This window comes from Bison bison, unplaced genomic scaffold, assembly GCF_000754665.1.
Source record: "Bison bison bison isolate TAMUID 2011002044 unplaced genomic scaffold, Bison_UMD1.0 scf7180017864452, whole genome shotgun sequence".
NCBI lineage: Eukaryota > Metazoa > Chordata > Mammalia > Artiodactyla > Bovidae > Bison > Bison bison.
Genome location: NW_011495014.1, coordinates 8,381,478 through 8,402,579, shown reverse-complemented (window position 1 = coordinate 8,402,579; position 21,102 = coordinate 8,381,478). Strand labels below are relative to the sequence as shown.

The window sequence follows — 21,102 nt, the reverse complement described above, 5'->3', positions numbered from 1 at the left end:
TTGTAAACCTCCCCCTTTCGTCTGCTCTCCCAGGAAGAACAACCCCGCCACTGATTTCTCACTACTAGCCCAGGATCCAGGGTAGAAAGATCCTGGATTGATAGCATTGTTCTAGGGAGGCTGCAGAAAGTACTGGGGGACCAGATGGATGGGGTGGTGGTGGTTTAGTGGCTAAGTCATGTTCAACTATTGCAACCCCGTGGACTGTAGCCTGACAGGCCCTTCTGTCTATGGGATTCTCCAGGAAAGAATACTGGAGTGGGTTGCCATTTCCTTCTCCAGGGGATCTTCCTGACTCTGGAACTGAACCCAGCTCCCCTGCATTGCAGGTAGATTCTTTACCTACTGAGCTATGAGGGAAGCCCCATGGATGAATGGGTTAAGTTAGCACAATTAAGTGATTTATGAGCAATCTGGACCCTAGCTGTGTCTCTTTCTCGGGTAGGGCCATTCTGAGGGTTTAACACTCTCTTAACAGATTAACTTCTCAAAGAAGGGATACTTTTGTTTCTGCATCACTTCAAGGATGTAAAAACCTTATCTACCTCTGTCCTTACCTAGGTCTATCTTAATCCAACCTCATTCTTATAGCATTTAAGCCAATTGCTTCTCCAACAGTCATGGAACTCCCCTACTGTGGTCACTCTAGGTTGCCTCCATGTGAGTGCTTTGGAGAAACTGAGCCCTGCCCCATTCCATTAAGACTAGAAATTGCTTAAAAAAAAAAAAAAAAAGACAGAAGATGAGAATAGTGATCTGGAGGAAGGAAAATCACTGAGAATTTGGATGGTCAGGGAAGGCTTCATTGAAGTTGCTTTAAAAAAAAAAAAAAGACAGAAGATGAGAATAGTGATCTGGAGGAAGGAATATCACTGAGAATTTGGATGGTCAGAGAAGGCTTCATTGAAGTAATGACCTCCATTAGGTCTTGCAGGGAGTATTGGTAAGAAGAGGAGAGTGTTGGTAGGAAATGGTGGGGGCAGATGCAGGATGAGAAATGTTGTCTTCTGAAAACAATCGCAGACCATTGGACAGAAGATGTAGGTGTGGGGTAAGAATTGTGGGTGATAGGGTGGGAAAGTTGAGTGTGCAGCTCAAAAAGGGCTTCAAATTTCAGGCTAAAAGGTTAGACTTTCTTCTGTTTGCTAAACTATGAAGTTTTCAGGTGAGTTTCACAACTCAACCAACTTTAGCAAAAAGAACAGGATATGGTTAATGCACTTAGGGAAAAAAGTCTACCACAGCATCTGCCTACCTCCCCAACCCTGAAGTGAAGTGAAATGAAAAAGTCGCTCAGTCGTGTCTGACTCTTTGCAACCCCATGGACTATACAGTCCATGGAATTCTCCAGGTCAGCCGTTCCCTTCTCCAGGGAAACTTCCCAACCCAGGGATCAAACCCAGGTCTCTCACACTGCAGGCAGGTTCTTTACCAACTGAGCCACCAGGGAAGCCTTCCCCAACCCTCTCTCTCCCCAAAGAAGGTGGACAGCTGACAGCCTCTTCCACAGCACTCGCAACAGTGGGGAAAACAAATCCTTTACTGAAGGACAATCAGATGGATGGGTATCACATCTGGATTGGGATCACACATGAGCTTCAGGATAGTTCTTGCCTTGAGCTAGGGGGAAAAGGGATGGAGGGAGGTGGAATGTTAGCTGGATTTTAAAAATATATATTTTAAACACTAGAAGGTGATCGGAAGCAATGCTAACATCTTTTATATTCACTGATTGACTTATTGGTTGACTTATTGGTGTCCACTGTATTATTTTCTCTACTTTTCAATATACTTGTATACTTGGAATATTACATAATTATAAATATTTAGGTGTTCAATCAAATGCGTTTTGATCACATTTCTAAGTAGGAACTAATAGTGAAGTGAAAGTCGCTCAGTCGTGTCCGACTCTTTGCAACCCCATGGACTATACAATCCATGGAATTCTCTAGGCCAGAATACTGGAGTGGGTAGCCTTTCCCTTCTCCAGGGGATCTTCCCAACTCAGGGATTGAACCCATATCTCCTGCATTGCAGGCAGATTCTTTACCAGCTGAGTCACAAGGGAAGCCCCAGGAACTAATAAGGGGTAAGCAAAATGAGTCGCTCATAATTAATATCACAGCTATTTTTAAGGAATAAATATTCTTCCCAATTTTTACTTTTTTCTAAGGATGTGCCAGAAAATCAGAATAGCTGTTTCTAACATTGGGTTTCATATGATTGACATCTCTTCCTCCACAAATGTTCCATACTCCCTTGGGTAGAGCTGTATACCTAGGGATGATAAAGGGCTATTATAGGCTGAAAGCTTGTGTCCCCTTCAAAGCCACATGTTGGAGCCCACGTCTCCAGTGTGATTATATTTGGAGGCAGGATGTTTGAGGGCTGAGTTGGTTTAGATGAGGTCATAGTGGTGGGGCCCCCATGATGGGATTGGTGCCCTTATAAGGAGAGGAAGACAGAGAGATTTCTCTGTTTTTCCATGTGAACACAAAGAAGAGGTTGTGTGCACATGAGGAGGAAGTGACCACCTGCAAACCTGGAAGCAGGTCCTCACCAGGAACAGAAATTGCCAACACCTTAACCCTGGACTTCCTGGTCTCCAAAACTATGAGAAATAAACGTTTGCTGTTTAAGCTACTATGGCATTTTGTTGTAGTAGCCCAAGCAACTAAGACATGGGCATTGTGGTTGAATGGGAGAAAGGAAACACTGCTTTCTTTCTCTCTCTTTTAGAGACCCAGTGCCTTCTGCTCTTTAAGTTTAAAAACCTCTCCCCTACTCCCATCCATTAGCCTTCTGCTTTATTGTTTTCTTTTTTTCTTTCCAGTACCCCTTTCTCTTGCCATGCCCCAAATCGTGGTGGTAAGTAGGTGCATTTAAGATGTGGAAGCAAGAAACATTTTAGTATTCATTTCCCCAGACTGGCAGTACTGCCAGAAGCACACTCTTGTTTTCTCAGCTCACTCTCTTGCCTTAGTAATCAGATTTTGTTTGTCATTTATTTTTTTGGCCAGTTCTCAAGTTATACCAGAGAAGGCGATGGCACCCCACTCCAGTACTCTTGCCTGGAAAATCCCACAGATGGAGGAGCCTGGTAGGCTGCAGTCCATGGGGTCGCTAAGAGTTGGACACGACTGAGCGACTTCCCTTTCACTTTTCACTTTCATGCATTGGAGAAGGAAATGGCAACCCACTCCAGTGTTCTTGCCTGGAGAATCTCAGGGATGGGGGAGCCTAGTGGGCTTCCGTCTATGGGGTCGCATAGAGTCAGCGACCCCATAGACTGAAGCGACTTAGCAGCAGCAGCAGCAGCAAGTTATACAGTAGGTACGTTGAGTCCTGTTATATCATGCTTAGTTGTGAACCCTTTTAGTAATCACATAATTTTCTTAGGGAATAACCTATAGTTCTTAAAATGAGCCATGAAAACCTGGTATAACAAGTCATCCTTAAATTTGAGTTGTTTCCTACATTAGGCAAGAGTAACACTTGGCACCTGAGGATGCCAGCGAGTACTTCACATACTCATCCCTGTTCGTCATTGTCAGCTGTTTGTTGACACCCAGAGTTCATAATATTGTACAACAGAGCCTAGCACAGGGTCTTGAGCAAAAGACAATAAATCCTGACAGCTTTTAAAGAGTGCCTTACAACCTACAATCTCTTAGGAGATGGCAGAATCCTAAAATACCTTTCTTTCCAAATAAGTCCACAGTGATTATCCCAAGTATTATAATTATACCATTAATTTATGATGATGCCACTTCAAGTCAAGTAGAGCCTCATAATTTTCAGCTTAATTTGTAGGTATAGTGTATTTGGAAGTAGGGCAGTGGTGGATAAGGAAAACATGAACAAATCTATTGAAAAAGAAAACTTTGACCGGCACAGGTGAGAATAGAATTAAATCCCATGTTTACTTTTAAAAAGGTCATTAAACCCTGATTTGAGACTAGTTGGAAATTAGTTAATTCTGCCAGCAGTTAAAGGTTTAAAGCCTAAAGCCATTGCATTTAACACTTCAATTTAAGGTGGAGGATAACAGGAGCTGGGTTTAAATACCTCCCAGGTAGCTTGTGCTCTATCTGCGTGTGTGTGTGTGTTTGGGGGAGAGTGGTGGTTGACATACAAGACATTTATTTTATAATTTAAAGGCTGTGCGAAGACTTTTTAATCACTGATTGGGGGTCATGACATTAAATGTGGGCTTTAGTAGGATAGGGCTTAGCAGGATAGGAGATTCAGATCATTGTTGGGCCTGTAATTTAGGGTTTGAGTGCTGGATGTCTTTAAGCAAGACTGGGTCTCATGAGTCCAGGATGATCTTGAAATTCTAAAATTCTGTAGTTTCTGCATTATTTGTAACAGTGCAGAATCCTAAAATAAAATATCAGAAGTGGAAAGAAACTTGGGGACTGTAGGATCCAATTTTTTGGCTTTGAATATAAAAAGCATATAAAGAGATCTTTCCAGGTGACACAGTGGTAAAGAATCTGCCTGCCAATGCAGGAGACGCAAGAGCTGCAGTTTCAATCCCTGGGTTGGGAAGATGCCCTGGAGAAGGAAATGGCATCCCACTCCAGTATTCTTGCCTGGAGAATCCCAGAGAAGAATCCCAGACAGAGGAGTCTGGCGGGCTACAGTCCATGGGGTCACAGAGAGTCAGACATGATTGAGTGACTGAGCATGCACACACGTACACATAGAGAAACCAGAGCCAAGCATGGGAGCACACTAACTCAGGATAATTCTGGTAATTACTGCAAATTCAGGCTTAGAAACCAAAGTTGGTGACTCCCAGGCCAATGTTCTTCCTGGTGACTCAAGATAGGTACCAAGGAGCACCACAGAATTTCAAGTGCATGTTCATGGCACTCCCTTGATGGCCAGCTTTCACGTCATCCTCCTCCTAACACCTGCTTTCTCTCCAAGCTGTGAAATGTATGTGCATATAAGAAGTATCTAGAACGGGAAAAAAATTCAGAATTTCTTCTTAAAATCTAGCTTAAGGCATCTACCTGGGTAGACTTTTAATCTCATTATGAACCTGTAACTTGTTGTGTTTGAAGTGTATCTTAATGTGTGATAACAACGGTAATATTCTGGTGTGATGAGATAATCTCAATTCACTATAAAACATCTGTATGTGGTGCATTGTCTGATGCTCTCAAGTAGGAATATTGCTTCTTGAGGTAGAATTCTCAGCATCTCAATTTTCTGTCTGGCTTTTAAATTGTGCCTAATTAAAGGATTTCACATCCTTTCATAATATTGCCTCCTCAAGCAGAAATAAGATGACAGAACCACTTTGTTGTTGTTGTTGTTATGAAAGACATTGTGTTAATATTTGGGTGGGTTATTTCTCCTGAAATGTGTTAATTACATTAATTAGCCTTACTTCAAGAACAGTAGCTAGAAGTTGCTGGACTGAATCTGAGCTAGATTATTGTCCTTGGAAAACCTCCCTTCCCTTCCTCATCCCCTACGCTTCCCCAGTCTTCCCACCAAAAAGAGACCAGGATATTGGAACATCCTACTCACTCAGAATTGCCATCACATCAAGCGCATTATTTTTGAGAGGAAAGCTTAGAAGCTAGAAAATAATATTCAATAATTTTATTAATCTCACAAAGAATGATGAGGATCACAGAATAAAAAATGCGCAGGAATCACGCACACGTAATGCAGGATTCTAATCTTAACAGAGGCAAGGCCATCTTATGTTTTCCCCACGTGTATTCATTGAGCCACCTACCTGGAAAAGAGAAGAAAAGACGAACAATCTGTGGGGTGGCAGCCCTGAGCAGGCAGGGCACAGTGAGCTTCCAATCACCTTTACTGAAGCAGAAAATACTGTGGGCTAAACTCCCTCCACAGACATCACTATTTATGGAAACTAAAAAGGACCACAATTTTGTGTGTGTATGCTGGCTGCTGATGGAAAAACATTACAAAGTCCTGAAAGAATAAAGACCTTGGCTGAGGTAAACTCTGTCATCATTTCCGAGGCAGCCATGCCCTATGGACTTTGACAAGGGTCACCTCCTATTAAGGCAGGCGAGGAAAAACAACCATGATGCCAGATCTCTATTCAAACTTTGCAAAGGTCGTTGCCCTCACTCCAGCTCTCAGTGGAATGCAGAGATTGTATTTTACGCCTGTAGGCTCAGTGAAGCTACCTGCCAAGATGGAGCTTCTCAATCTTCCATGTACATGTAAATCATTTGAGGATCCTGCTGTAAAATACAGATTCTAGCTCAATAGGTTGGGGGTGTACCTGTGTCTCTAACAAGCTTCACCAAAGCTGATGCTGTTGATGCACAGACCATACTTTGAGCGGGTCAAGGACAGTGGCTTTTAAAATGTGTTGATTATGACCCAAGTAAGAAATATATTTTATATTATACATTATATCTATATATTTATGCCATAATTTTGTATAAATGCATATTATGTGTCTGTGAATATGAATATAAAACAAAACTGAAACAGCAGCTTCATGGAGCAATTCTTATCTTTACTAGTTGATTATTTTCTAAACTAATTTTATTTCTGGTGTTATCTTGTGTTGGTAGGGGCTTCCCAGGTGGTTTAGTGGTAAAGAATCTACCTACCAATGCAGAAGATGCAAGTTTGATCCCTGGGTCAGGAAGAGCCCCTGGAGAAGGAAATGGCAACCCACTCCAGTGTTTCTTGCTTGGGAAATCACACGGACAGAGGAGCTTGGAGGAGTACAGTCCATACAGTTGCAAAAGAGTTGGCCATGACATAGGACTAAAACAACAGCAACAATCTTGTGTTGGCATTTTCATGAATCTACACAACGTGATTGAATTGCATCTGTGAATATATATGCACAGGGCTTCCCAGGTGACGCTAGTATTAAAGAACCCACCTGCAAATGCAGAAGATGTAAGAGACACTGTTCCATTGTGGGGTCAGGAAGATCCTCAGGAGAAGGGCATGGAAACCCACACCAGTATTCTTGCCTGGAGAATCCCATGGGCAGCAGCCTGATGGACTACAGTCCATAGGGTTGCAAAGAGTCAGACACGACTGAAGCGACATATATGCACACTCAAATATGCATGTTTTGTTAAATCTGTAATGTAATTACATGTAATGTAATCTGAATAACTCTGAGAGCTGTACCAATGTCAAGTTCTTGGTTTGGATATTGTGCTCTGGTTACATAAGATGTCAACAGTGGGAGTCAAGTGTGCATGGAGCCTCTCTGTACGTTACTTTGTAACATCCTGTGAGTCTACTGCAGTTTCAAAGTAAAAAGTAGGGTGGGATAGATTGGGAGACTGCAATTGGCATATATACACTTGTTGCTTAGTTGCTAAGTCGTGTCCAACTCTTTGGGCCACCATGAACTGTAGCCGGACAGGCTCCTCTGTCCATGGGATTTCCCAGGCATTGCCAGTTCTGTCTCCAGGGGCTCTTCCTAACTCAAGGGTGGAACTCAGGTCTTCTGCATTGGCAGGTGGTTTCTTCACCACTAGTGCCATCTGGGAAGCTCCCTGTTGCTGCTGCTAAGTCACTTCAGTTGTGTCCAACTCTGTGCGGCCCCATAGACAGCAGCCCACCAGGCTCCCCCATCCCTGGGATTCTCCAGGCAAGAACACTGGAGTGGGTTGCCATTTCCTTCTCCAATGCATGAAAGTGAAAAGTGAAAGTGAAGTCACTCGGTTTTGTCTGACTCTTAGCGACCCCATGGACTGCAGCCTACCAGCCTCCTCCATCCATAGTATTTTCCAGGCAAGAGTACTGGAGTGGGGTGAAGCCCACTACCATGTATAAAATAGATAACAATGAGAACTGACTGTACTACACAGGGAACTCTATTCAGTGATCTGTGGTGACCACGGAGAAGGCAATGGCACCCCACTCCAGTACTTTTGCCTAGAAAATCCCATGGATGGAGGAGCCTGGTAGGCTGCAGTCCATGGGGTCGCTAGAGTCGGACACAACTAAGTGACTTCACTTTCACTTTTCACTTTCATGCATTGGAGAAGGCAATGGCAACCCACTCCAGTGTTCTTGCCTGGAGAATCCCAGGGACGGGGAAGCCTGGTGGGCTGCTGTCTATGGGGTCGCACAGAGTCAGACACAACTGAAGCGACTTAGCAGCAGCAGCAGGATATTGTGAACTTTGATGGGCTGTTTTCCCAGAGCAGCTGCTAGAGGTGGGTGGGGCTGATCTGAGCCTTGGACTGGGATGTGAAGGTGGCCAGGGTATGAGAGGAATGTGAGGAGGAAGAGAGGAGCCTGGGAAGAGGCTCTCAAGGGCCTGCTGGGCGGGAGATGACACAGATGCTGTCTCACAGAGCTTTAGGGGTAGCCCACAAAGGAGAGGAAATAAGAAACACTCACCACCGTCGACTGTCTGCCAAAAATGTATCTCCTGACAGTTTCAACCTTTCAGAGTGGAGCCCATTCGGAGTTTTGTTTTTGCTTACATGTGTTTTCAAAGTCTGTGGTGCTGACCCAAGAGGACTTGAAGGAGAGGTTTGGGGATGAGGGAATCTGGAGGATATTTGGAACATAAAAAGTGGGAAATACTTGTATAAAGGCAAGCCTGGAAAAAGGGTCAGGGCTTGGGGAATGGCCATGATTGTTAGCCCAAAATTCAGAAGAAGGAATCTAAGAAGCAATTTTATGTATTTAGCTTGTTAGATATTATAATAGAGCAACAGTACCAAGCAAACCACAGAATTGTACAGCCTCGTTTTTCTCAGAGTAATACAGATCACAAGAAAAAGAGTAAGGAAAAGTACATTCTTTGGTCAGAGGCTCACGAATGTAGAATAGGTGACAGGGTGTGTCTTCATCAACCTCTACTGTTCTTCAGTTCAGTTCAGTTACACAGTCATGTCGGACTCTGCGGCCTCATGGTCTGCAGCATGCCAGGCTTGCTTGTCCTTCACCATCTCCCTGAGACTGCTCAAACTCATGTCCATTGAGTCAATGATGCCATCCAATTGTCTTCTGTTGACCCCTTCTCTTCCTGCCTTCAGTCTTTCCCAGCATCAGGGTCTTTTCAAATGAGTCAGTTCTTCACATCAGGTGGCCAAAGTACTGGAGTTTCAGCTTCAGCATCAGTCCTTCCAATGAATATTCAGGGCTGATTTCCTTTAGGATTGACTGGTTGGATCTCCTTGCAGTCCAAGGGATTCTCAAGAGTCTTCTCCAACACCACAGTTCAAAAACATCAATTCTTTGGCACTCAGATTTCTTTATAGTCCAAGTCTCACATCCACACATGACTACTGGAAAAACCATAGCTCTGACAAGATGGCGGAGAAGGCAATGGCACCCCACTCCAGTACTCTTGCCTGGAAAATCCCATGGACAGAGGAGCTTGGTAAGCTGCAGTCCATGAGGTCGCTAAGACTCGGACACCACTGAGCGACTTCACTTTCACTTTTCACTTTCATGCATTGGAGAAGGAAATGGCAACCCACTCCAGTATTCTTGCCTGGAGAATCCCAGGGACGGGGGAGCCTGGTGGGCTTCCGTCTATGGGGTCACACAGAGTCGGACAGGACTGAAGCGACTTAGCAGCAGCAGCTGACGAGATGGACCTTTGTTGGCAAAGTAATGTCTCTGTTTTATAATATGCTATCTAGGTTGATCATAGCTTTTCTTTCTTTTTTTTTTAATTTATTTTATTTTATTTTTAAACTTTACATAATTGTATTAGTTTTGCCAAATATCAAAATGAATCCGCCACAGGTATACATGTGTTCCCCATCCTGAACCCTCCTCAAGGAGCAAGCATCTTTTAATTTCATGGTTGCAGTCACCATCTGCAGTGATTTTGGAACCCCCAAAATAAAATCTCTTACTATTTCCATTGTTTCCCCTCTATTTGCCATGAAGTGATGGGACCAGATGCCATGATCTTAGTTTTCTGAATGTTGAGCTTTAAGCCAAACTTTTCACTCTCCTCTTTCACTTTCATCCAGAGGCTCTTCAGTTCTTCGCTTTCTTACATAAGACTACTATCATCTGCAAATCTGAGGTTATTGATATTTCTCCCAGCAATCTTGATTCCAGCTTGGGCTTCTTCCAGTCTAACATTTCTCATGATGTACTCTGCATTTAAGTTAAATAAGCAGGGTGACAATACACAGCCTTGTTGTACTCCTTTTCAGATTTGGAACCAGTCTGTTGTTCCATGTCCAGTTCTAACTGTTGCTTCCTGACCTGCATAAAGATTTCTCAAGAGGCAGGTCAGGTGGTCTGGTATTTGCCATCTCTTCAAGAATTTTCCACAGTTTGTTGTGATCCACACAGTCAAAGGCTTTGGCATAGTCAATAAAGCAGAAGTAGATGTTTTTCTGGAATTCTCTCACTTTTTCGATGATCCAGCAGATGCTGGCAATTTGATCTTTGGTTCCTCTGCCTTTTCTAAATCCAGCTTGAACATCTGGAAGTTCATGGTTCATGTACTGTTGAAGCCAGGCTTGGAGAATTTTGAGCGTTACTTTGCTAGTGTGTAAGATGAGTGCAATTGTGCAGTAGTTTGAGCATTCTTTGGCATTGCCTTTCTTTGGGATTGGAATGAAAACTGACCTTTTCCAGTCCTGTGGCCACTGCTGAGTTTTCCAAATTTGCTGGCATATTGAGTGCAGCTCTTCAACAGCATCATCTTTTAGGATTTGAAATAGCTCAACTGGAATTCCATCACCTCCTCTAGCTTTGTTCATAGTGATGCTTCCTACGGCCCACTTGACTTTGCATTCCAGGAATTCTGGCTTAGGTGAGTGATCACACCATTGTGGTTATCTGGGTCATGAAGATCTTTTTTGTATAGTTCTTCTGTGTACACTTTTCACCTCTTCTTAACATCTTCTGCTTCTGTTAGGTGTACACCATTTCTGTCCTTTATTGACCCCTTCTTTGCATTATATGTTCCCTTGGTATCTCCAATTTTATTGAAGAGATCTCTGGTCTTTCCCATTCTATTGTTTTCCTCTATTTCTTTGCATTGATCCCTGAGGAAGGCTTTTTAACTCTCTCCTTGCTATTCTTTGGAACTCTGCATTCAGATTTTTATATCTTTCCTTTTCTCCTTTGCCTTTCACTTTTCTTCTCTACTCTTCTTTTCACATCTATTTGTAAGGCCTCCTCCAACAACCATCTTGCCTTTTTGCATTTCTTTTTCTTGGGGATGGTCTTGATCTCTGCCTCCTGTACAGTGTCACAAACCTCTGTCCATAATTCTTCAGGCACTGTGACTATCAGATCTAATCCCTAGATTCTATTTGTCATTTCCACCATATAATTGTAAGGGATTTTATTTTGGTCATACCTGAATGGTCTAGTGGTTTCCCTACTTTCTTCAATTTAAGTCTGAATTTGGCAATAAGGAGTTCATGGTCTGTGCCACAGTCAGCTCCCGGTCTTGTTCTTGCTGACCGTATAGAACTTCTCCATCTTTGGCTGCAAAGAATATAATCAATTTTATTTTGGTATTGACCATCTGGTGATGCCCATGTGTAGAGTCTTCTCTTCTTTTGTTGGAAGAGGGCACTTGCTATGGCCAGTGTGTTCTCTTGGCAAAACTCTGTTAGCCTTGGCCCTGCTTCCTTTTGTACTCCAAGGCCAAATTTGCCTGTTACTCCAGGTATCTATTGACTTTCTACTTTTGCATTCCAGTCCCCTATAATGACTTTCTTGGTGGCTCAGATGGTAAAGTGTCTGCCTACAATGCAGGAGACCCGGGTTTTATCTCCGGATTGGTAAAATCCCCTGGAGAAGGAAATGGCAACCCACTCCAGTAATCTTGCCTGGAAAATCCCATGGATGGAGGAGTCTGGTAGGTTACAGTCCATGGGGTCACAAAGAGTCAGTCATGACTCAGTGACTTCACTTCACTTCACTCCCCTATAATGAAGAGGACATCTTTTTTGGGTGTTAGTTCTAGCAGGTCTTGTAAGTCTTCATAGAACTGTTCAAATTCAGCTTCTTTTGCATTACAGTTGGGGCGTAGACTAGGATTATTGTGATATTGAATGCAACTGTTGTACTGTGAGGGAAAGAATGACATAGCCCAAGACACAACATAAACCGATTAGAATCAAATGATCCAAAATGGCAGACAAGTCGACTTTGATTAGATCTTGATCCTCAATCAGCAAGCTAAATGACACATCCAATTACAAGGCACTTCCAATGACAGTTCCAAGGCACTGTCCAAAGACCAAGGAGTGGGCAGTGGCCAAATTCCTGGAAATCTCCACCCTTTCCCCAAAGTTCAGTTCAGTCATTCAGTAGTGTCTGACTTATTGTAACCCCGTGGACTGCAGCACGCCAGGCTTCCCTGTCCACCACCAACTCCTGGAGCTTGCTCAAACTCATGTCCATCAAGTAAGTGATGCCATCCAACCATCTCATCCTCAGTCATCCCTTTCTCCTTCTGCTTTCAATCCTTCCCAGAATCATTGTCTTTTCCAATGAGTCAGTTCTTCACATCAGATGGCCAAAACATTGGAGTTTCAGCTTTAGGATCTCCTTTAGGATAGATTGGTTGGATCTCCTTGCAGTTCAAGGGACTCTCAAGAGTCTTCTCCAAGACCACAGCATCAGTTTTTCAGTGCTCAGCTTTCTTTATGGTCCAATTCTCATATCCATACATGACTACTGGAAAAACCACAGCTTTGACTAGACGGACCTTTGTTGGAAAAATCTCTGCTTTTTAATATGCTGTCTAGGTTGATCATAGCTTTTCTTCCAAAGAGCAAGGGTGTTTTAATTTCATGGCTGCAGTCACCATCTGCAGTGATTTTGGAGCCCAAGAAAATAAAGTCTGTCATTGTTTCCATTGTTTCTCTATCTATTTGCCATGAAGTGATGGGACCAGATACCATGATCTTAGTTTTCTGAATATTGAGCTTTAAGCCAACTTTTTCATCTCTCTTCTTTCACTTTCTTCAAGAGGCTCTTTAATTCTTCACTTTCTCCCCTCCATTAGCATATGAAATTATCCAGCCCATAAAAACTAACCACACCACATTTCACTGCTGCACTCACATTCTGTAATGGCCCAGAGTATGTCTGTGGTAGAGTGTGTTTCTCCCTGAATCTGAATAAATCCATTTCTTATCTATCACTTTGTTTCTCACTGAATTCCTTCTGTAATGAGACATCAAGAACCTGAGCTTCATTAGGTCCTGAAACCAGGTACCATGCATTTTGGCTGGGTTCAAGTCCCAGCCACGTGGGTTCAAGTCCTAATCTGAGACAAATGGTTTCACTGTCACAAAGTGCTGAAAATATGAATCATACAATTGTTTGAAACTAATACCTCGTGGATTTATTTAGATTTAAGGATGAACTTATACCATTCTTGTCAGGCTTGCTTTCTGTCATTCACTTCATTTTTGCTGAGATGTATAGTCCTTTTCTAACTAAATAATTCTGAAGCATTATTTTGCTCTCATAATTCAATTGCAGGTAAATCAGAGATATCTGCAAAGTCTAATTTAGAAGCAAAGAAGGATTCTTCTGCCTGGTATAATAATTCATTTCAATTAGCATGATGAAACCAACTGCAGAGTCATTTTTCACTGAAAATGTTGTGGTGGAGTTCAGGGAAATATTAAAGACATTTCTAGAAGCACAAACAAGCTTACACATGCACTTAGTCACCCTAAGGAAAAAGAGAAGATTACAAATCATCTCTTCACACAGATAACAATGCTTTCTCCTCTTCAACACTATGGTGAAAGAGGATTGTATGTAGCTTATTTACAAGCACTCATCATGATCCCAGGACATGTCCCATAAAAAGAATCCTTTTATTTGCATTTTTCTTTTTTAATGCAGTTATCTAATGAAAAGATAAAATGGAGTCTATTGTGGGTTTTAATGAAAATATGATAGAAAAATATCAATAAGAACAGATACCGTTTCCAGGAACCAAATGATATTGAATAAAACTGATATAAGTAAGGGTTGCCAAGAAATTTCTGATACAAGCTTAAGGAGATTTTAAATTTTGTAAATAAGAAATGTAAACAGATAAATCTAATTAATATAGAGTCTGTCTTGCCTGTGAATATATGAGTTAGTAGAGATGGAATGAGCAAAGCGAGTTGGCTTGTAACAAACTGAAGAATGAAATAGTGGGAGGGCAAGACGAGCTGTAAAACTAATTGGGGTCCAATATGTTTTGGGCTGCATTTAATTTTCTTGAGGGGAAAAGAGGTCAGGAATAGAATGAAGTCAATGAGAACTAGAATAAGACTCACCGGAAAAAGTAAAAAGCAAAATAGCCAACATTGAAAGGTCAGTGAATATCCTAGAGACAGGAAATGAACTTTAAACAAAATAGAAGCTGGTATTTCTATCTGTTTGAGAGCTGTTAAAATTGCTATTGAGAAAGGCAACATAAATCGCCAGGTGTTGCTTGCATGAAATCTATTTAACTTATTAGAAATATCAAAAACATAGATGTTTTGCACTGGGCCATAAAAGAAATATTAAAACTCACAGCAAAATTGTTGCTATTCATCAAAACTCACTTCATATTTTACTATAATACTTTTTATTGAAAGGAGAAAAAAACAACTTCTAAATTATCTCACCTAGGAAGTCTTCATTAAGCTAATGATTATTAGTATAAAACTTTACCCATAAATTTGAAATTAAATAAAATAATTTCCTTCTTTCATTAAAAAGCTGCTGCCAGTCAAAACCTTTTAGGTTTGATATCTGACATGCAGCATTTTACATGAGAAAAATATGACTGCAAGCTTGGTTGATGTTCTTTTGCGCTCACTGTCTTAAGCAGTAGCAATGACTGAATAATGCAAATAACAAATTAGCGTCCAAATACTTTCAAAGTAAAACTAAAGCAAATAATTGCTACTTTGAATTGCCCCATCTAAGAGCGTTTTTTGATTTTAGAAAGATTGGTTTTTAGAAATAAACGTTCATGGGGTTTTTTTGAGCCTTAACAATCTGCCTACAATGCAGGAGACTCAGGAGACGCAGGCTCAATCCCTGGGTTGGGAAGATCCCCTGAAGGAGGCCATGGCAACCCACTCCAGTATTCTTGCCTGGAGAATCCCATAGGCAGAGGAGCCTGGTGGGCTACAGTCCATGGGGTCACAAAGAGTCGGACATGACTGAAGTGACTCAGCAGAGCACACAGCAATCATTAAAATTAACACCAATTTTTAGACAGTTTCTCTCCCCAAGGAGGCATTCATAATTGTGATGTATTGGTGTCCTTGTCTTCTCCTGCCTTCCTGTCTGATGTTGTGAGATTCTGGGAAAGACCATATGATGTAGCAGGATGATGCTGGGGTAACAGACAGCATAAACAGGCTTGTAAAACTCCAACAGGTCGCCAACAAACCCGGTGTTGTGCCTAGAGCTTCCAGTTAACACTCGCGTTCTCTCTTTTTCCCCCAAGCATTCTGTTAAGCTTTTTTTTCATATATCACTATTGCATGTAAATATTTGGACTGGCCCTTTCTGGCACTATACACCTATGTTATGCTTTTAAAACTGTGACTTGTCCGCTTCCACCCACTTGTGGCAAAAACTGTTTTGCCTACATTTTTTCCCTAGTCACACGTATTCTGAATCTTCTTGGCATCGCCGCCACTCGACAGTTCGTTCTCATTTGGCTCTGCAGTGGAGTGTCACCAAGGCTCTCTTTTCCCCTCCCTTTAAGTAAAGGAATGAATTGGAAAATGTGCTATACTTTGCTATCTTGGCAAGGGATGAGGAAGGTCAGAAAGGAAACAGGAATGTTCTTTGCTCATGCAGGCGGAGCTCTTATAGAAAGTCTAAATTCAATGGAAGAGTAGCCTGGTGGCATTCATTATAAAGACATATACCCAAAACTTCAAAATTGCTTAAGGGCAGCACTCTTATTGTTGAGGGGACAAAGGGACTTGCTTTGAAGCCATATTTGTTCCACAAATGTGCTTTTTTACTTTGTATGTTTATTTGGGAAGAATGATGGGGTTTGTGGATTAAGATTAAAGATCTAGAGTTCTTCCCTCCCCATCACCCCTCCTGCAAAATAGATCTCTTTCTGCCCCAAATTTAGCCATCACGAAAATCTACTGACATTTATTTATAATGTACTTGAACTATGAAAGGGTAATATATGTTTACACACTATTTATGTTTTTTCCCTTCAGTCCTTTGTTAAGCACATGAATGGTAAACAGAAAGAACTTATCTTAAAAATCAGCAGGGCAGCACTAGCTGGAATGTAATTTTACAAAACCTGGCCATCTTTCAACAAGAGTGGGTGGATTTTTAGCGCTACAAATGTTTGTGTATTATGAAGTATTTGCCATGGCGACAAAGCTGGGAGAAACATCCCATTAGCCACAGACGGGCTACAGATTGTTCTGATTATCCATGTCCAAAACTCAGTCTGGCTACGGCTTTGTGTTATTTTCAGTGTTTATAAGTGCTATGTTTTTTCTCTCTCTCTTTTTTTTCCCCCTAACACACTAACCTACAACTTAGCAAATATGGGTATATGTAGGCATTTCATTTAAAGTTATCTTTAAACATGTTTAGGGCTATTCGTATAACCCATGTGTAGATTCTGTGTGTGTCATAATTACGTTTAGAGTGAATGTGTTTATAGTGTTAAGAATAATAAGCTTTGAAAGAAAGAGAAACTTGTGAAAAACATCCTGCAGCACTTATTAAAAATAAAAAGAGTCACGGAGAGAGAAAGTGAACAAGAAGCAATGAAGTGTCTGCCCTAATTTATTTCCAGAGATTTCTGACTATTGATTTCAGTTTTAAAAGTTATAGCCTCTATTTTTAAAAGTGACTTTTATCTCAAGTACATGGGGAGAAATGTGAATTATAAATAGCCGACAGAAAATCTGCCACTGCATGTAAAGAATCCACATTTTTCCTGTTCCAAACATTTCCCTGCTAAGAAAAACATAGGAAAAATTTTAATGACTCCTTTTGCCCCTATTTTTGGGGAGAAGGTTTATAAGCAAACGTCGTTTTATATAGTAGAATGAATCGCCATGTAACCAAAACCTAGTATCAGACAGAGAATTGCTTTGAAGTTACTCATGGCTGTGCAAGGTAGAAGGCAGGTAGAATAAGAGAAAAAGTAGATCTAAAAAAAAAAAGGTCATATAAAGGTTAAAGAAAATAGGTCACAGCAAATTAATCCTTATCATCTGAGTAGCATTGCTGCTAAATTAAACCACAGTGGAAGCTGGAACAGTCTGAAAACTTAGTGAAAAGACATTACACAATTACTTCTGCAACTGCAATGTCTCAAACTTTTTCTTAGTTTTTTGGGTGACTTTTAGTGGAGGTGACACTGATGTTTCTTTCTCACATAAATGAAAGAAATTCTAATTCACTTGTTTATCATTTGGTCTTTCAGGGCAGGCAATGTAGCAGATCATTTCACTAAACAGGGCTGAGGAAATATAATGCCTGTTACAGGTATCTTGAGCAAATATAGTTTTGCTTACTCCTTCCAAAAGTGTGCTAATTCAAGTGTACATCTGTGCAAACTGAACAGTTGTTTCAATAAAATATGATAAGATTTCCATACTCCCTAAATATACTCATGCTCAAAAGGGGACCTACTGCTAAGTTGCTTCAGTCATGTCCGACTCTGTGCGACCCCATAGACGGAAGCCCACCAGGCTCCCCCGCCCCTGGAATTCTCCAGGCAAGAACACTGGAGTGGGTTGCCATTTCCTTCTCCAATGCATGAAAGTGAAAAGTGAAAAAGAAGTTGCTCAGTCATGTCCGACTATTAGCAACCCCATGGACTACAGCCTACCAGGCTCCTCCATCCATGGGATTTTCCAGGCAAGAGTACTGGAGTGGGGTGCCATTGTCTTCTACCAGTACATTATACAATTTTGGAAGAGGCAAATTAAAGTAAACTTAGTTTTACAAGGACAAAGGATTCTAAAATCTTATTTCTAGGATATTGAATGTGTCTGAATTAAGCATTTTAAATAATCCTAATTCTAAAGTGTATCTTGAGATTTGATTCTAATACCAGTTACATTTGTTCTTGCCCATAAACAAGTTAAGGCTGGGAATATACATTGAAGACTTCAGCACTCATGCAACACAAGTTCCTAGCACAGCTAAACAATTTCAATGGCCAAGGAGCAGAGAATCAGAATGGTGCATGGGCACCCAGGGCAGTATTCTATGTAATATTTGGCTATAATCATTTATTTCTGGCCTACATTTGCTTCAGAATTTACATTTGGCATTCTCCAAAAGACAATCTGGACCACTGCCTTCTAAACTTCAGTTGAGATGTTCTTTGGAGATTTCTCTATCATATTTGGCTCATGACTAAATAGAACTAGACAGACATAAAAGACTAAATTTCTGACACATCTCTTAGGATGGCAAATTTTAATATTTAAAGAATGCCCGGCACATATTTGTGTTTCAATTGAGCCCTTACACATCTGTTACTTATTTTGGAGCAGCCTCTATCACATATGCAAAAGTCTTTTGCAGATAAATTACTGCATTTCAATCTAAAATTACATTTAAAGGATTTCATTCTTTAGAAGAAAATTCTTTGCATGGTTATCACAAAAGGATCATGTGGGTCCCCACAAAGGAGTTCGGCATCATAAGGCGAGTGCATTAACGTCTGTTGAGTTACCTGAAGTACTGCTGTAATAATAGTATGCATGCTTTCTTTATTCGAAGGCACAGATGCACAACAACATCATTGAGGGTATAGACAAACAAAAACCTCCTATTTACCTTACAACTGGGGGCCTAGGATTTATATAGGTTCCTCTTTGGAAAATGCATTGTGTACCTTCTTCATCCCATAACTTCTCTCCCAAAGCCTAGAGAGTCAGCAGGAAGATACTTGCAAAAATGCTTCCTCTGTATTTGCATTTTCTGTACACCAGCTTCTTCACCTGTCCCTCCCACTTGCTAAGTAGAATACTAGATGCATACCCCTCAAAGAACCAGCCATTTAAAGCTGGGAAGTTTTGAAATCCTGGAAGGCATAGCGCTAGAAGACCCTACCATCCCTTCTCTCTATTCCCATGGGAAGAGGACTGGCTTACCTGATTGGTGAGACTGGATACAAGGCCATATTCCCATTAGAAACCCAGCCTTTCAAAAGCTCCCTGGACCTGACTCTCCACAAACAAACCACATTCTCCTTTTTGTTTTCTGCTTTCTTGTCTGTGCTAACCAGAGCAACTGCTCTGCTCACCACTCCCTGAAGGTCAGTTCAGGGGGGAGTAAAGCCCACTGCCCTCGGGTTTAAGCCATATTCTCTAATACATTATTAGCAAGAAAGCCTTCTTTTGATTCCTATCTGACCCCTTTGATTTACTTACCTACCTCAAATTCAGAGAGAATAAGAAGTAAGGTATCTGGGATTTTGAAAACACCAGTTCTCCTTTATAGCAATTATCCTATTGGGCTTTAAGATTTGCTTGGCCATATACTTTCTTACTGGGCTTCCCTAGTGACTCAGACAGTAAAGAATCTGCCTGCAATGCAGGAAACCCAGATTGGGAAGATCCCTTGGAGAAGGGAATGGCTACCCACTCCAGTATTCTTGCCTGGAGAAATTCATGCACAGAGGAGCCTGGTGGGCTACAGTCCATGAGGTAGCAAAGAGTCAGACATGACTGAGTGACTAATGCTTTTACTTTTCATTATTTTCTTGCTAGACTAAGCAACTTGACAGTAAGACATATTTCTTTCCATCTTTGTAAACCCTGGCTTAACATACAACACAATATTCAATTAATGTGGTTTATATCCATCAACCAATGGCACTAGAACCAAATAAAATAGTAATGAAGTGATAATTTGGTTTAAAAGGACTTCACTCAACCAATTACACCAGCTGTATTAATAGATATAAAGTCATCATCTAGGGAAAGTGCCATTTTGTTTGATTTAACCTAGTAACTCTTAGAAGTACTGATGTGTACCTCCCCTCCTATTACTCCCACTAGTACTCCCCCTTCTACTACATACAAACTACTATCATGTATATAAAGCTCTACCTTTCAACAAGCCATTATGGAGACTGAGTAAATAACAAGACAGTGAGTATATAAATGTCTCTTATATCAGGAACCTCCAGTCTTTTCTAGAAGAATGTTGTTGTTTAGTCGCTAAGCTGTGTCCAGCTCTTCTGCGACCCCATGACTATAGCCCTCCAGGCTCCTCTGCCCATGGGATTCTCCAGGCAAGAATACTGGAGTGGGTTGCCATTTCCTTCTCCAGGGGATCTTCCAAACCCAGGGATCAAACCTGAATCTCCTGCACTGGCGGGAGGATTCTTTACCACTGAGCCACAGGGGAAGCCCTTCTTGAAGAATAACGCTTTGTTATTTCCCTAAAGTGTTTTCAATTATTCTGGGCCCAAGGACTGAGCTAGGAGCTTCTTCTCTTCTTTTGCTCTCACAAAAAGGAGAGAGGGTCAAGAGCAAGATGACATGGACCTCCGAGTACCTTCACAATCCTTGTAGAATTTCCTGAAGTTATACACACAAGCTTGAAAGTATTTTTCACACAAAATTTGAGTCCTGCTAAATACTTCTCCCATACATATATGTGGCTCTAAATATGGGCCAACTCAATTAAGCTGCTGTTCTTAGCAATAAGCATTAAACAGTCATAACTAAACTAGAAAACTTAATTTTAAGAGTCACTATAAGACAAACAGATTCATATGAAGGGAACCAAAGCAACACAGATTATAATATCCAGAGAGGGGGCTGAAGAGCTGTGAATGAACAATTCTTTTTTAGTTCAGCTACCCATGAATGAATTGCCATCTTTCATTTTGTTATTGTTATTGTTGTTATTGTCATTGTTTGAGGGTTTGCATAATTTCTGACGACAGGTGGTTATGGTCAAGTCTCTTCATCATTATGCAGATCCCGTGATGCTCATATTCTGTCTCAGATAATTGGAGTAATTAGCAATTAATTTTTTTGCCAATAGAGACTACTAAATAAACCTGAAAACCCATTAACAGCACCAATACTTTCTCTTGTGTATTCTGACCCATTAATTTGACTAAATCCACTGAACTAGTCCACTAAT

General features: G+C 41.2%; 1 long non-coding RNA gene across 1 annotated transcript in view; it reads right to left on the bottom strand.

Moving 5' to 3' along the window:
• LOC105002396 overlaps positions 1–5,947 on the bottom strand; it is a 28,324-nt gene extending 22,377 nt beyond the window's left edge. The window contains exon 1 of the long non-coding RNA XR_826951.1: positions 5,762–5,947. This is a non-coding gene — a long non-coding RNA (uncharacterized LOC105002396). The remainder of the gene's footprint in view (positions 1–5,761) is intronic.
• Between the last annotated feature and the right edge of the window lie 15,155 nt (positions 5,948–21,102).